Below are 15,000 nucleotides of genomic sequence, written 5' to 3'. Positions count from 1 at the left end.
TCTCGCTCGCCCGGCGAAAGCAACACGCCGCGAACGGACTTGGATGAATTTCTCGCTCGCCCGGCGAAAGCAACACGCCGCGAACGGACTTGGAAGAATTTGTCGCTCGCCCGGCAAAAGCAACACGCCGCGAGCAAACTTGGAAAAAGCGGCTTGTGCGGCCGGAGGTGTCGGCCGCCAACGAAAGCAACACGCCGCGATCGGACTTGGGTTATGGGCGGCGCGTGCCGCCGGAGGTGTCGCCCGCCAACGAATGCAACACGCCTCGATCGGACTTGGGTTACGAGCGGCGCGTGCCGCCGGAGTTGTCGCCCGCCAACGAAAGCAACACGCCGCGATCGTACTTGGGTTACAGGCGGCGCGTGCCGCCGGAGGTGTCGCCCGCTAATCAAGGCAACACGCCGCTATCGGGCTTGGAAAAATTTCTCGCTCGCCGGCGAGAGCAACGCGCCGCGAGCGAACTTGCGCCTGTTCCCGAGTTCTCGCTTGTACCGCTATCGAGCGAGCTAAATGAGATTAATTAAATGAGGACGCATCGGAAAGTTTATTCGTGCAAACACTCCGGCTTCGCTTATCGGCATCTTGCCTGCATTCGTCCACGTATCGGTCGTAGAATCTCGAAGATTGTGCATCCGACGAGTGGTAGCCGGGAATTAGCAGATATCGTAATAATCGTGTCGCGCGGTCGTGCGGAGCGTCGAAAAGTACGAAACCTTTGTCCGAAACGTATTTCCGTATCGTAGCATTATCTCCTCGTAGCGGCGCTACTCGCCGTCAAGTGCCCCGGAGGTACCGCCGGCGGGCGACGGACTTGGTGAAATCATTCGGTCGTCCGGAGGTGTCGCCCGTCCCGGAGGTGCCGTCCGTCCCCAAGTTGACGCCGGCCGTTATGTGGTGCCGCACGTATAATCACGCCCGTAACGAGCCGTCTCGGTTACCGCGCGCGTGATTTCGCATCGGGCGAGTGTTCCGTACCGTAATCGCGGTCACCGCAGCTTGCGTGTTGCGTATCATCCGTAATAATTCGAAATATATGTCTCCTGACACGTGGGTTTGAGAGACACGTTTCGAGTTAGTAATCGGACAGCGCCCTCAATGTCGAGCGAGCGCCGAATAGTAAGTAACTTTCGTCCGAAACGTTTTTACGTAGCTCTCCTCGTTGCGGCGCCGTAAATCGTCGTTAAGTGTTCCGGAGGTACCGCCGGCGGTCGTCTGACTTCGAGAGATCATTTGGTCGTCCGGAGGTGCCGCCCGTCCCGGAGGTGTCGCCGGTCGGCCGTGGTTCCCGGAGGTGTCGCCCGGCCCGGAGGTGTCGCCGGTCGGCCGTGGTTCTCGGAGGTGTCGCCCGGCCCAGAGGTGCCGCCCGGCCCGGAGGTGCCGCCGGTCGGCCGTGGTTTCCGGAGGTGTCGCCCGGCCCGGAGGTGTCGCCGGTCGGCCGTGGTTCCCGGAGGTGTCGCCCGGCCCGGAGGTGCCGCCCGACCCGGAGGTGCCGCCCGGCCCGGAGGTACCGTCGGTGCTTATACCTTATTGTCCCGGCATTTCGTTTGTTTCCTTCTTAATTAATGCTAATTATCGTTGTTTGACATTCGCCATACGGCTATTGTGATAATATTTTATCGTACAATAGGACTTTTCGATCGTTCGCTCTCCGCGACAATGTCTCGATTGAACGCGCCTTTCGGCGCTCGCGCTCGCATACGGCCGTGCGTAGGACCGTGCGTCGCCGACCGCCTGGCCGGCCGGTTGGGTACTATAAGAGATACGTCGCGCTCGGCGCGTCGAACGAGTCGAGCGAGTCCGGACGAGTCGTAAACGTACTTTCTCGAGTCTCTCGCCACTCCGGCGTGTTTCGACCGCTCTCCGTACCGTCGCCGACCGCTTGGCCGGTCGGTTGGGTACTATAAGAGGGTAGGAGAGATTAATATTGTACGTGTCGCGCTCTCGACGTTGACAAACGAAGAATCGCCCGAACGGGTCGAGAACGGATTTTGTCGAGTCGCGACTCTGACACGGAGAGAACATTTATATAAATTGTTTGATTTGGAAGCCACAAATATATAAAATAATATACGATCGTCGCAGAACGCGCCGCCGCCAAGTCTTCTCATGCTTGGAGGTTGCGTGTCTCGCGAGAACGTACGTTCGACTCTCGCGTCGTCTCGTATTCCTCTTCGCCGGGGATTACGGTGCGGCTCTTCTCGTTCGTCGCCGAACGCGCGCAAAATTAACGCACACTTATTTATTACGAGCACAGCATTGCCACGAGTCGGTGTCGCAAGACCGAATGGCTCTTATGTGGCGCGCACGCCTCTAGTGTGTTGGCCGCGCGGTTCCCTCTCGTTTCGTACGCAGCAGCGGAATCGTCGCGCTTACCGAGCATCTACTCCACGGATACGAGTTTGCGGGAAGAGTTGCTTCTTCCCGCTCGCTTTGTACGCCGTAGCGAAATCTTATTGCTGGTCGTGTGCGGTTAAACGCGTACGAACCAGACAGAACAGTCCTCGACGTCTAAGCATCGCCATCGTCGATCTAGCGTCAGGATGAATCACGCGGTCTCTCGAGACCGCGCATCATAACATTTGAGAGAATAAGATCACGAGTATTTTGATCTTGTGGATTTTTGAACGGAGAGGAGGAGGAAGAAGAGGAGAGGCGGCGGCGTCGGGGGTTTACTCTCGCCTCCGTCGTTCTCTCGTACGCTTTACATAATAGCGTTAAACACAGCAGAGTGTCGCCGACCGGCTGAGCAAGACCGGCGGCAAATAAAATGGCACATACGAGCGTGTCGCGCGCGCGTCGGTGTTTCGGCATCGAACGCGCGCGCGCGCGAAAAAGAGCTAGCGACGAGTCTTCGGGCTCGCTCGCGAGTTACTCCCTTGCGAGTAACCGAACACGAAGCTCCTTGGTTGATCCTGCCAGTAGTCATATGCTTGTCTCAAAGATTAAGCCATGCATGTCTCAGTGCATGCCGAATTAAGGTGAAACCGCGAATGGCTCATTAAATCAATTATGGTTCATTAGATTGTACCCACATTTACTTGGATAACTGTGGTAATTCTAGAGCTAATACATGCAAAACAGAGTCCCGACCAGTGATGGAAGGGACGCTTTTATTAGATCAAAACCAATCGGTGGCGGGCGGCTCGCCGTTCGTCCACCGTTTATTTTGGTGACTCTGAATAACTTTGTGCTGATCGCACGGTCCTAGCACCGGCGACGCATCTTTCAAATGTCTGCCTTATCAACTGTCGATGGTAGGTTCTGCGCCTACCATGGTTGTAACGGGTAACGGGGAATCAGGGTTCGATTCCGGAGAGGGAGCCTGAGAAACGGCTACCACATCCAAGGAAGGCAGCAGGCGCGCAAATTACCCACTCCCGGCACGGGGAGGTAGTGACGAAAAATAACGATACGGGACACATCCGAAGCCCCGTAATCGGAATGAGTACACTTTAAATCCTTTAACGAGGATCCATTAGAGGGCAAGTCTGGTGCCAGCAGCCGCGGTAATTCCAGCTCCAATAGCGTATATTAAAGTTGTTGCGGTTAAAAAGCTCGTAGTTGAATCTGTGTCGCACACCGTCGGTTCATGCTCGCGGTGTTTAACTGGCGTGATGTGGGACGTCCTACCGGTGGGCTTAGCCTCGCGAGGGGCGGCCCAACTAATATCCCGTCGCGGTGCTCTTTACTGAGTGTCGAGTCGGGCCGGTACGTTTACTTTGAACAAATTAGAGTGCTTAAAGCAGGCTACCTTCGCCTGAATACTGCGTGCATGGAATAATGGAATAGGACCTCGGTTCTATTTTGTTGGTTTTCGGAACCCCGAGGTAATGATTAATAGGGACAGATGGGGGCATTCGTATTGCGACGTTAGAGGTGAAATTCTTGGATCGTCGCAAGACGGACAGAAGCAAAAACATTAGCCAAAAATGTTTTCATTAATCAAGAACGAAAGTTAGAGGTTCGAAGGCGATCAGATACCGCCCTAGCTCTAACCATAAACGATGCCAGCTAGCGATCCGCCGAAGTTCCTCCGATGACTCGGCGGGCAGCTTCCGGGAAACCAAAGCTTTTGGGTTCCGGGGGAAGTATGGTTGCAAAGCTGAAACTTAAAGGAATTGACGGAAGGGCACCACCAGGAGTGGAGCCTGCGGCTTAATTTGACTCAACACGGGAAACCTCACCAGGCCCAGACACCGGAAGGATTGACAGATTGATAGCTCTTTCTTGATTCGGTGGGTGGTGGTGCATGGCCGTTCTTAGTTGGCGGAGCGATTTGTCTGGTTAATTCCGATAACAAACGAGATTCTAGCCTGCTAAATAGGCGTACCTTATGGTATCGCGAAGGCCCCCGGCTTCGGCTGGCGGGTTTTTACTACCAACGTACAAACAAATCTTCTTAGAGGGACAGGCGGCTTCTAGCCGCACGAGATTGAGCAATAACAGGTCTGTGATGCCCTTAGATGTTCTGGGCCGCACGCGCGCTACACTGAAGGAATCAGCGTGTGTTCCCTGGCCGAAAGGCCCGGATAACCCGCTGAACCTCCTTCGTGCTAGGGATTGGGGCTTGCAATTGTTCCCCATGAACGAGGAATTCCCAGTAAGCGCGAGTCATAAGCTCGCGTTGATTACGTCCCTGCCCTTTGTACACACCGCCCGTCGCTACTACCGATTGAATGATTTAGTGAGGTCTTCGGACTGGTGCGCGGCAATGTCTCGGCATTGCCGATGTTGCCGGGAAGATGACCAAACTTGATCATTTAGAGGAAGTAAAAGTCGTAACAAGGTTTCCGTAGGTGAACCTGCGAAAGGATCATTAACGTTCCGGAGGTCCTGCTCTGCGTCGAGAGTCCTCTCTTTTGGGAAAGACGCGCGCTCGCAGCAGTCGGCGACTGAATGGACGCGCTGAAAAGGCGTTCTCAGAGAAAAAGAAAATAACGGATTTGACGGAATTTGTTGTTGTGTTTTGATATAACGACGGACGCCGTCGCGCTTCTCTGACCGAAAGTAGTCGGCAAGCAGAGCAGCGCGCCCGGCGGTGTTCGACGACGATTCGGAGCGAGACGCTTCGCGATCACGCTCGTGTGTGTGCCATTCTCCGGCCACACACACACAGAGCGTCGATTCGGCGTTGAGCGCGAACCGGTGGTAACCTATGCCCGCGCACGCGTGTGTGCAGCACCCACGACGTTCGTCGACGCGCGCCCTCCCCGTTGTCGCGGGGCAGCGGTCAGCGTGCCGAGAACACACGGTGTGCGACCGCGAGTGCCGAGCGAGAGGACCCCCATATATTATTATAATATATATATAACACAGAGAAGGGATCGATGATATTTCGATCAATCTGTCAACTGTGTCGATCCGACGGTTTCTTCAAAGAGCTTCCGCCCCGGCTCTCCCGTTGCGGGAGAGACGCTCCGAACGAAAAACACACAACTCTATCTTTGTGCCGTAGCCTTCCCTGGCGGGAGACGGCGGTCCGCGCGCGTCCGAGGACGCGCGCGGACAGGCTGATCAAAGAGCACCACGATTATTCTCTCTCTCTCGTCCGAGAGAAGAGACCACGATGGTTGAACGAGAAGCGCGTTTCTTCGTGAAAGCAAAAATTTCGAACGATTACCCTGAACGGTGGATCACTTGGCTCGTGGGTCGATGAAGAACGCAGCTAATTGCGCGTCAACTTGTGAACTGCAGGACACATGAACATCGACATTTCGAACGCACATTGCGGTCCACGGATACAATTCCCGGACCACGCCTGGCTGAGGTTCGTTTTAGTACCCCTAAACTGCTTGCGCCCGAAAAGCGCGCACGGCCACGACGCGGGCGACCAGAGAATGGCGCGCGCGTCGCCTGTGCTTTGTGCAACGCTTACAATGGGCGTACGAGCGATCGTTGGACGTTCGCCCGAGGTGTCTGTGCCGCGCCGACCGGCCGCTGTGCAAATCCTGGCGTCGTCTGAAATGACACACCGAAATAATAATAATGAGGAGGAGAAGCGCACAAGCGTGTAAAACGTTGGCGAACGCGCGCCCAGAGAATGCTGCGCGAATTAAGAGAGGAAGCGTGTTTGTGTATCCAAGTCGTGTGTGTACGCGAGAGCCGAGAAGAAATGGGATGAGAGTAAGAGCGCGCGCGAAGGGAGCAACAAACGGCCAAAAAAGGGTCAGGACGGTGAATGGCACCGCTTTCCCTAGAGCGGCGCGTGCGTCGTTGTCTCCCGAAAGTAGGTAGCGCTTGTCTTACCGTCTCTCCTCTCCGTACATCACACAGACTGACCGGACTGCTCTCGCACTCTGTGCCGCGTCTCTCGGTGCGATAGCGCTCGCGCGTCTTATGCCGAGGCGCCCTTGCCCGCACACATAACGGTATTACGGAGAAATATACGGCGCGTCGTCGTCCGGCGGAGAGAGCATTCGTAATCCTTTACCTCTTTACGGAGAAGGGTTTTGAATCGCGAGCCGACCGCGTGTCCGAGTCCACGAAATTTTTGTAAAGCGAAAAAAGGGGACCGGCGCGCCGCGTCGTGTACTCGTCGAATCGATTCCGCCCGAATTTCGTATATAAAAGAAAAGGGAGAGCCGAGAATCTCGAACCCCGCGATATATCGTCTCCATTACCACCAACGAGTGTGTGTGCGGTTAGCGCCCCGGCGATTTGCTTTCTCGCGTATTCCGTGTGCTGCCGCTGCTGCTCTCTCGTTCGACGCTCTCTCTCTCTCCTTCTTATAATATATATTATAGAGGAGAGACGACGATGAGCGACGCGGAGGAGGCAAACGGCTACGAAAACTCACTATGCGACGACCTCAGAGCAGGCGAGATTACCCGCTGAATTTAAGCATATTATTAAGCGGAGGAAAGGAAACTAACCAGGATTTCCTTAGTAGCGGCAAGCGAACAGGAAAGAGCCCAGCACCGAATCCCGCGGTTCCGCCGCAGGGAAATGTGGTGTTTGGGAGGATCCGCTTATCCCGAGGTGCCGCGTCGCGTCCAAGTCCATCTTGAATAGGGCCACTTACCCGTAGAGGGTGCCAGGCCCGTAGCGACCGGTGCGCGCCTCGGGAGGATCTTTTCTTAGAGTCGGGTTGCTTGAGAGTGCAGCTCTAAGTGGGTGGTAAACTCCATCTAAGGCTAAATACGACCACGAGACCGATAGCGAACAAGTACCGTGAGGGAAAGTTGAAAAGAACTTTGAAGAGAGAGTTCAAGAGTACGTGAAACCGTTCAGGGGTAAACCTAAGAAACCCAAAAGATTGAACGGGGAGATTCATCGTCAGCGGCGCTGGCTTCGCGTCGGTCGGCGATGTCCCGCGGAGTCCTTGCGGCTCGCGCGCGGGCACGCTACCGTGCGCCGATGTCCGGCGCTCATCGTCGTGCACTTCTCCCCAAGTAGAACGTCGCGACCTGCTGGGTGTCGGTCTACGGCCCGGGTGCGGTGTCTGTCGCGTCGCCGGTAAAACGGCACGCGACAAACCCTCGGTCGCCCAGCCGGCTGCTCGGCGGTACGCGCAAGGTATCAGGCTGCACTATTCACGGTGCGTCGAGACCGTCGCAAGCGCGCGCCACGGTACTCGGAGGTTACGGACTTCGCGCCGTCCCCGGTCCTGGCCCGCGGTTGGTTACAGTACGGTACACCTTCGACAGGCCTGCGAACGTCTCCCGCGGTCTCGCGGGAGACCGATACCGGTTGGCGACGCTACTGCTTTTGGTACTCTTAGGACCCGTCTTGAAACACGGACCAAGGAGTCTAACATGTACGCAAGTCATTGGGACTTGTCGCGAGACCTAAAGGCGTAATGAAAGTGAAGGTCGGCCCTGGCCGTCGACCTAGGGAGGATGGGCAGCGTCGCGATGCGGCCTCGCACTCCCGGGGCGTCTCGTTCTCATCGCGAGAAGAGGCGCACCCAGAGCGTACACGTTGGGACCCGAAAGATGGTGAACTATGCCTGGTCAGGACGAAGTCAGGGGAAACCCTGATGGAGGTCCGTAGCGATTCTGACGTGCAAATCGATCGTCGGAACTGGGTATAGGGGCGAAAGACTAATCGAACCATCTAGTAGCTGGTTCCCTCCGAAGTTTCCCTCAGGATAGCTGGCACTCGGCCGTTCCGCACGGAACGCGCGCGTGTCTCATCTGGTAAAGCGAATGATTAGAGGCCTTGGGGCCGAAACGACCTCAACCTATTCTGAAACTTTGAATGGGTGAGATCTCTGGCTTTCTTGAATTATGAAGCCACGAGCATCTTCGGATCAGAGTGCCAAGTAGGCCATTTTTGGTAAGCAGAACTGGCGCTGTGGGATGAACCAAACGCAGAGTTAAGGCGCTCAACTCGACGCTCATGGGACACCATGAAAGGCGTTGGTTGCTTAAGACAGCAGGACGGTGGCCATGGAAGTCGGAATCCGCTAAGGAGTGTGTAACAACTCACCTGCCGAAGCAACTAGCCCTGAAAATGGATGGCGCTGAAGCGTCGAGCCTATACTCTGCCGTCAGCGGCAAGTGGGGCGGCAACCGGGAGCGGGCGTTAGTCTTCTCTCGCGTCGTCACGAAGCCCTGACGAGTAGGAGGGTCGCGACGGTGAGCGCAGAAGGGTCTGGGCGCGAGCCTGCCTGGAGCCGCCGTCGGTGCAGATCCTGGTGGTAGTAGCAAATACTCCAGCGAGGCCCTGGAGGACTGACGTGGAGAAGGGTTTCGTGTGAACAGCCGTTGCACACGAGTCAGTCGATCCTAAGCCCTAGGAGAAATCCTATGTCAATGACGGCGTACAATATACTCGAGTGTCGAGAAATAATAATAAATATTATACGAAAGACACACGCCCGTCGGGCGAAAGGGAATCCGGTTCCTATTCCGGAACCCGGCAGCGGAACCGCATACAATTCGGGCCCTCGTAAGAGTGTTCGTCGGGGTAACCCAAAATGACCTGGAGACGCCGTCGGGAGATCCGGGAAGAGTTTTCTTTTCTGTATAAGCGTTCGAGTTCCCTGGAAACCTCTAGCAGGGAGATAGGGTTTGGAACGCGAAGAGCACCGCAGTTGCGGCGGTGTCCGGATCTTCCCCTCGGACCTTGAAAATCCAGGAGAGGGCCACGTGGAGGTGTCGCGCCGGTTCGTACCCATATCCGCAGCAGGTCTCCAAGATAAAGAGCCTCTAGTCGATAGAATAATGTAGGTAAGGGAAGTCGGCAAATTGGATCCGTAACTTCGGAATAAGGATTGGCTCTGAGGAGCGGGGCGTGTCGGGCTTGGTCGGGAAGCGGGTCTGGCTGACGTGCCGGGCCTGGGCAAGGTGAACGGTCGGCGTTCTCGCGCCGGTCCCGGGATCCGAGCTCGGTCCCGTGCCTTGGCCTCCCGCGGATCTTCCTTGCTGCGAGGCTTCCGTGGCGGCGCGAGCCGTCGTGGTCGTCCTCTTCGGCCGCCATTCAACGCTCAGTTCAGAACTGGCACGGACTAGGGGAATCCGACTGTCTAATTAAAACAAAGCATTGCGATGGCCCTCGCGGGTGTTGACGCAATGTGATTTCTGCCCAGTGCTCTGAATGTCAACGTGAAAAAATTCAAGCAAGCGCGGGTAAACGGCGAGAGTAACTATGACTCTCTTAAGGACTCCGTCCGGGCGACCGGCGGATCCATGTGCCATCCCCACCTCCTCGTGGTGAGAGTCGGGCAACGCTGGCGGAAATTTCAACCGGCGGCCAACGGGGCTCTGGCTTGGCGGGGCGCTTGCGCCTTGCTTGGGTTCGTGGGGTTGCCAGCCCCTCGAGCCGACATACGACAGGCACTTCTAAGGAAAAAGGATATTCTCTCCGGCGGCAGCCTCGGGCCGCCGGTCCTGTCGTTCATTCGTTTTCCTCTCCTGAACCCAGCCCTGGTCCTTCGCGACAGCCTCCCGCTGCGGCTCGTCGTCGACAACTGCCCTCGGCTGTCCCTGCCCCTGAGTCCCCGCATGCCTTGCCGTACCCGTGCCCTCATTGCAATCGCGCGTTTAGCACCAAGAACGGACTCGGTCTTCATCGCCGTCGGGCGCACGAGGCCATATACAACGAGGAAATTAACGTCGAGAGGGTGAAGCGCCAGTGGAGCGCTGAAGAACAGCGCATGATGGCGAGGGAAGAGGCCTTGGCGGTTTATCGAGGCGTTCGGTTTATCAAGCAACATCTGCTTACCGTTGTTCCGAGCCGCTCCCTTGATGCTATCAAGGGTATGCGGAAAAACGGTGGGTACCGACGCCTTGTTGCCGCCGCTCTGGAGGATCTGTCCGCCACGTCGGGAGATAGTTCTTTTCTTTCCGCTGGTGGATCCAGTCCTTCGGCCTCCCCTCAAGCGTCAGCCATCTCTCCGCGTGGATCACCAGGCTCGCCTCCGCTTTCACCATCTTCTCCCGGCTGGGGCGATGCGTATGGCACATTTGCCGGCGCTATTCGAGCATTAGTCCCAGTCGTGGAAGCCATCCAGGGATGGAGTTCCAGCGTCCTGACTCAGATTGGGTTAGGAGTGCTGGATGGCCAGCGGAGTGTTGATGCTGTCGGCCCATGGATCACTGGCGTATTCCCTCCGACTGTTTCTCGTTTGCGACCGCCTATGCGTCGCTTTGCTGCCAATCCGGACAAGAAAGCGCGACGACGGGCGGAGTATGCGTGTGTGCAGCGCCTCTTCCGCTCGAACATGTCGCGTGTGGCCAAGGAGATCTTGGATGGGGCCGACCATGCAGGCGTGGTTCCGGATGTGCAGCGTATGTCTGCGCATTGGGGCCCGTTTGTTGCGCAGGCTTTCGTGCCTGTCGCTCCGGCTCCGCGAGTTCCATCAAAGCGTGAGCTGGGTGGCACGTGGACACCGATCTCCTGCGAGGAGGTGGCAGCCATCAACTTGCCCCTCAACTCGGCTCCCGGATTGGACGGCATTAGCGTACGCTTATGGAGAGCGATGCCAGCGTCCATCAAAGCTCTCCTCTTCAACATCGTGCTGCATTGCGGAGGATTCCCAGAATCCATGCTGGTGAGTCGGACGGTGTTCATACCCAAGAAGGGCAAATGTGCTCTTTCGGGCGATTTCCGTCCGATCTCCATTACCTCCGTGGCCGTGAGGCATCTGCACAAAATCTTGGCCCAGAAGCTTCGCGAGTCCAAGCTTGTAGATCTTCGGCAGCGCTGTTTCGACGATGGGTGCGGCGAAAATGTCGCCGTCCTTGCGTCCTTGCTAATGGACGCCAGGTCCCGTCGTCGAGAACTACACGTTGCTTTGCTGGACTTCGCGAAGGCCTTTGATAGTGTCAGCCATGGGGCGATCACTAATTCCTTGGCTGGCTTGGGCTTGCCTCACGGCCTTATCGATTATATAGGGCGCATTTATGCGAACAGCAGCACGGTGTTTGAAGTGCGCGGTGTCAGGTCAGAGCTCTCTAAAGCGGGCAGAGGCGTCAGGCAGGGGGATCCACTGTCACCGGTGCTATTTTGCCTGGTGGTGGATGAGATCATGAGATCGATACCTGCCGACGTCGGATACCAGCTGGGAGAGCATCGTATAAACAGCATCGCTTATGCTGATGATGTTCTCTTATTTGCTGCCACCAAGTGGGGTCTTCAGACCGGCGTACGGGTGGTAGAAGACATGGCGGGGGAGAGAGGGCTTCTTTTGCAAGCCAGGAAGTGCTCTGTTTTGTCGTTGGTTCCGTCCGGTCGAGAAAAGAAAATCAAAATCTTGACGGCTCCCCAGTTTCAGTTGCGGGATGGTTCTTGGCTCTCGCAGCTGGACACATCTGCCGAATGGCAATACTTGGGGGTCAATTTTCGGCCGGCCGGACCTAAGAAGGTCGGCTCGGACATATCCGTATTTCTGGGCCGACTAGGCAGGGCGCCTCTAAAGCCCCAGCAGCGGCTTAAGATCATCCGCTGCTTCTTTCTCCCTCGTCTCTATCATTCGCTGGTACTGGGTAGAGCTACACTTGGGAAACTGAGAGCTCTTGACGTTATGACACGCGCGGCGGTTCGCAAATGGCTTCGGCTCCCGCACGATGTTCCTACGGCCTTCTTCCACTCATCAGTGGCGAGTGGTGGATTGGGCATTCCCGCGATGGCCACCACGGTTCCGGGCTTGATGCTCCACCGTTTGCGTGGCCTCGAGAACTCGGCGGTCCCGCAGATACAAGCCATCGCCAACTACACCTGGGCGATGCGCCGGCGCGAGTGGGCGCGCCGCGCTCTTACTCGTGACGGAGTTTGTTTGGCGTTAAAGTATCTGCGGGAAAAGTGGTGTTCCCATCGGTTGTACCAATCGGTGGATGGGTACGAACTGCGGGAGTGCTCGAAGTCCAATTAATCCTCGTGGTGGGTGGATAATGGAAGTCACGCTGTACCCGGCCGTGACTTTGTCCAGTACGTGCATGTTCGCGCCAACACGCTTCCGACGCGTATTCGTACGTCGAGGGGGATGAGGCGCGAGCGGTACGCCACCGGGTGTCGTGCTGGATGCAATTCCACCGAGACTGCTGCGCACGTCATCCAGGGTTGTTTCCGAACCCACAGTGGCCGCGTTCTTCGGCACAACGCAGTGTGCAAGGTCCTGGCTGCTGGACTGAAGAACGTGGGCTGGACGGTACGCGAAGAACCGGCGTACGTCACGGTTGAGGGCAAACGCAAGCCTGACTTGCTTTGCCTGCGTGACTCAAAGGCCGTAGTGTTGGACGCGCAGGTTGTCAGCGGCGCGAATGTACTCGAGGATGCTCACGAGCGCAAAGTCCGCTATTATGCGGATAATGCATCACTCGTAGAGGCGATATCGCGAGAAACAGGCGTAAAGCAGCCTGACGTGGATTTCTCTTCGTGCACCATAACATGGAGGGGAATCTGGTGTCTCGCGTCCGCTGACTGGCTGTTGAGCATGGGGCTGGCAAAGGGACTTTTGCGGGGCATAACGACCAGGGTGTTGCAGGGCAGCCACACGAATTGGACCCGGTGGAATTAGATGACATCTGTGGTTCACACCGGGAACATGCAGCGGGACAGGTAGGGGATAGGGTAAGGAGGACGAAATTCCCTAGGGTACCCGCCCCCCATTTGTACGTCCTTATGTCTGTCCGTCCTTGTAACGTCGGGGGTCCCCCCGGGTCGTACCCGTTGTTTAGGACCCCCTAATTGTTGTCCTCGTGCTCCTATTTCGGCATTTGGCTTTTGTCGAATTTTTCCTTTTATGTTGACGGGCAATGGAAAAAAAAAAAAAAAAAAAAAAAATAGCCAAATGCCTCGTCATCTAATTAGTGACGCGCATGAATGGATTAACGAGATTCCCACTGTCCCTATCTACTCCCCCCCGTGGATCACCACCTTGCCGTGGTGGGGGGGCCCACCCATCCTACACCACGGATGGGTGCTAAGAGTGATCCGTACCTAGGTTTTCATGGGTACACGTCCCAATCCAAGGTAGGAGGCATCGTGTCGATGGATGCATGGCTGTGGGGGACTTTAAATAGCACAGTCCTGAACGATCCCTACGGGGTACCGGCCGACCCTCCGTAGTATTTAGGCTTGCTGTAGTATAGGAGGCTCTGCTACAGTTGACATCATTTCCTACCGCACTCGTGGGATGACTATGGAAAATGAACACTTAAAAACAAAACATTTTGACGTAGAGACGGAGGAGATTGAAGCGACCTTTAGGACGATACGTTCGGGCTCAACGACTTCCATGCCGGAAGATGTTAGCAATATTAGACAAATACAAAAGAGCTCTTTATAGTCGTCTCTTATCTGCGCGCACTGCGCTTCCTATCGTGACTCCTACGTATTGGCGAGTTATTAAAAACTCTGTTTTAATGTATATTTGATATTATTTAGTTTATTTACGTGCATAATATAGTATTGAATTGTTTTCATTAAATTTGTGAAAAAATAGCAATTTTTAATATAAATGATGCCATTCACAGCCTTTGGGGCACCAATTAGAATTAAGCGAATAACCCGAATTTTTTCTGATGTTAGTTTTAGATAAGTTAGAAAAAACTTAGAGGGTGAGACTTTAACAAAAATAAGGTTAAAAAATAAGGACCACCCTAATATATATATATATATAATATATATATATATATATACATATATATATGTATATACACACATAAAAGCATATACGTTATAAAAATTAAGATTGCTAAACAAAATCGGACAAATGCAGATATGATTAAAATAAATTGGAAAAATACAAATATGAGAAAATATGTATATTAATATAGATCTGTAGATGTGTACAATGTCTCTTAAGTATTGTTATGAAAGAAAAATTATCAAACTTTGCCAAGTTTAATAATTTCTTGTTAGTTTGAAAGAAGATTAACGATGCTAAATTATACCATTATCAATCATATCATCTTTCTAAAGCGCATGTAAAACGTAATAGATAATTCATTTCTTAAGTGTTTCTTTATAATCACATTATATTATTTTCAAATGATATACAGGATTTGTCCGGAAAGTAATGCGTCGCATTTTTTTGTGACGCGACTATACATCGCAGAGCGATGGGACCGGTTGGGGAGGAAGGGGGGTACCCTTAGCTTTCCAACGGTAGGTCGCTCAATTGTTTCCATGCGCTTGGAGGGTTAGGACGGCTTATTCTGTGAACCTCTGCTTAGTGGTCGCGTCGAACTTGTGATGGAGAGAACGATAGAGCAACGCTATGCGATAAAGTTTTTGCGTGAAGCTGGACAAGACGCCGCTGGCAACTTTTGAAATGCTCAAGAAAGTTTGCCCCGGCGGACTTTTTTTTATTTCCTCGGCTGAAAAGGGAGCTCAAAGGACAACAGCTCGAGGCGGTTGACAACGTACAAGCTACTTCGACGGCCCTCCCTGAACAGCATCCCAGTCAAGGAGTTCCAGAAATCTTATGACGCATGGAAATCGCGTTGGCAAAAATGTATTGACGCAGAAGGGTCATACTTCGAACAATTTTAAGTTGTTTTACCTATGCGATCAATAAATTCTTTTTTAAAAAAAGGGGGGCATTTTTTCCGG

The 15,000-nt window shown here is 54.5% G+C and overlaps 2 non-coding genes and 1 pseudogene across 2 annotated transcripts; all 3 read left to right on the top strand.

Moving 5' to 3' along the window:
* Nucleotides 1-2,899: 2,899 nt before the first annotated feature.
* Nucleotides 2,900-4,819, top strand: LOC114943115 (small subunit ribosomal RNA). The gene has a single exon (XR_003821956.2). It is a non-coding gene; the product is annotated as a small subunit ribosomal RNA (ribosomal RNA).
* A 798-nt stretch (nucleotides 4,820-5,617) lies between these two features.
* On the top strand, nucleotides 5,618-5,772 carry LOC114943113 (5.8S ribosomal RNA). The gene has a single exon (XR_003821954.2). It is a non-coding gene; the product is annotated as a 5.8S ribosomal RNA (ribosomal RNA).
* A 1,054-nt stretch (nucleotides 5,773-6,826) lies between these two features.
* On the top strand, nucleotides 6,827-9,158 carry LOC146722652 (large subunit ribosomal RNA; annotated as a pseudogene).
* The last annotated feature ends 5,842 nt before the right edge of the window (nucleotides 9,159-15,000 follow it).

Source organism: Nylanderia fulva, unplaced genomic scaffold, assembly GCF_048542155.1.
Source record: "Nylanderia fulva isolate GAGA-0341 unplaced genomic scaffold, ASM4854215v1 Scaffold290, whole genome shotgun sequence".
Taxonomy (NCBI): domain Eukaryota; kingdom Metazoa; phylum Arthropoda; class Insecta; order Hymenoptera; family Formicidae; genus Nylanderia; species Nylanderia fulva.
Note: the sequence above shows the minus strand (reverse complement) of the source record. Positions and strands in the feature narration are given on the sequence as shown.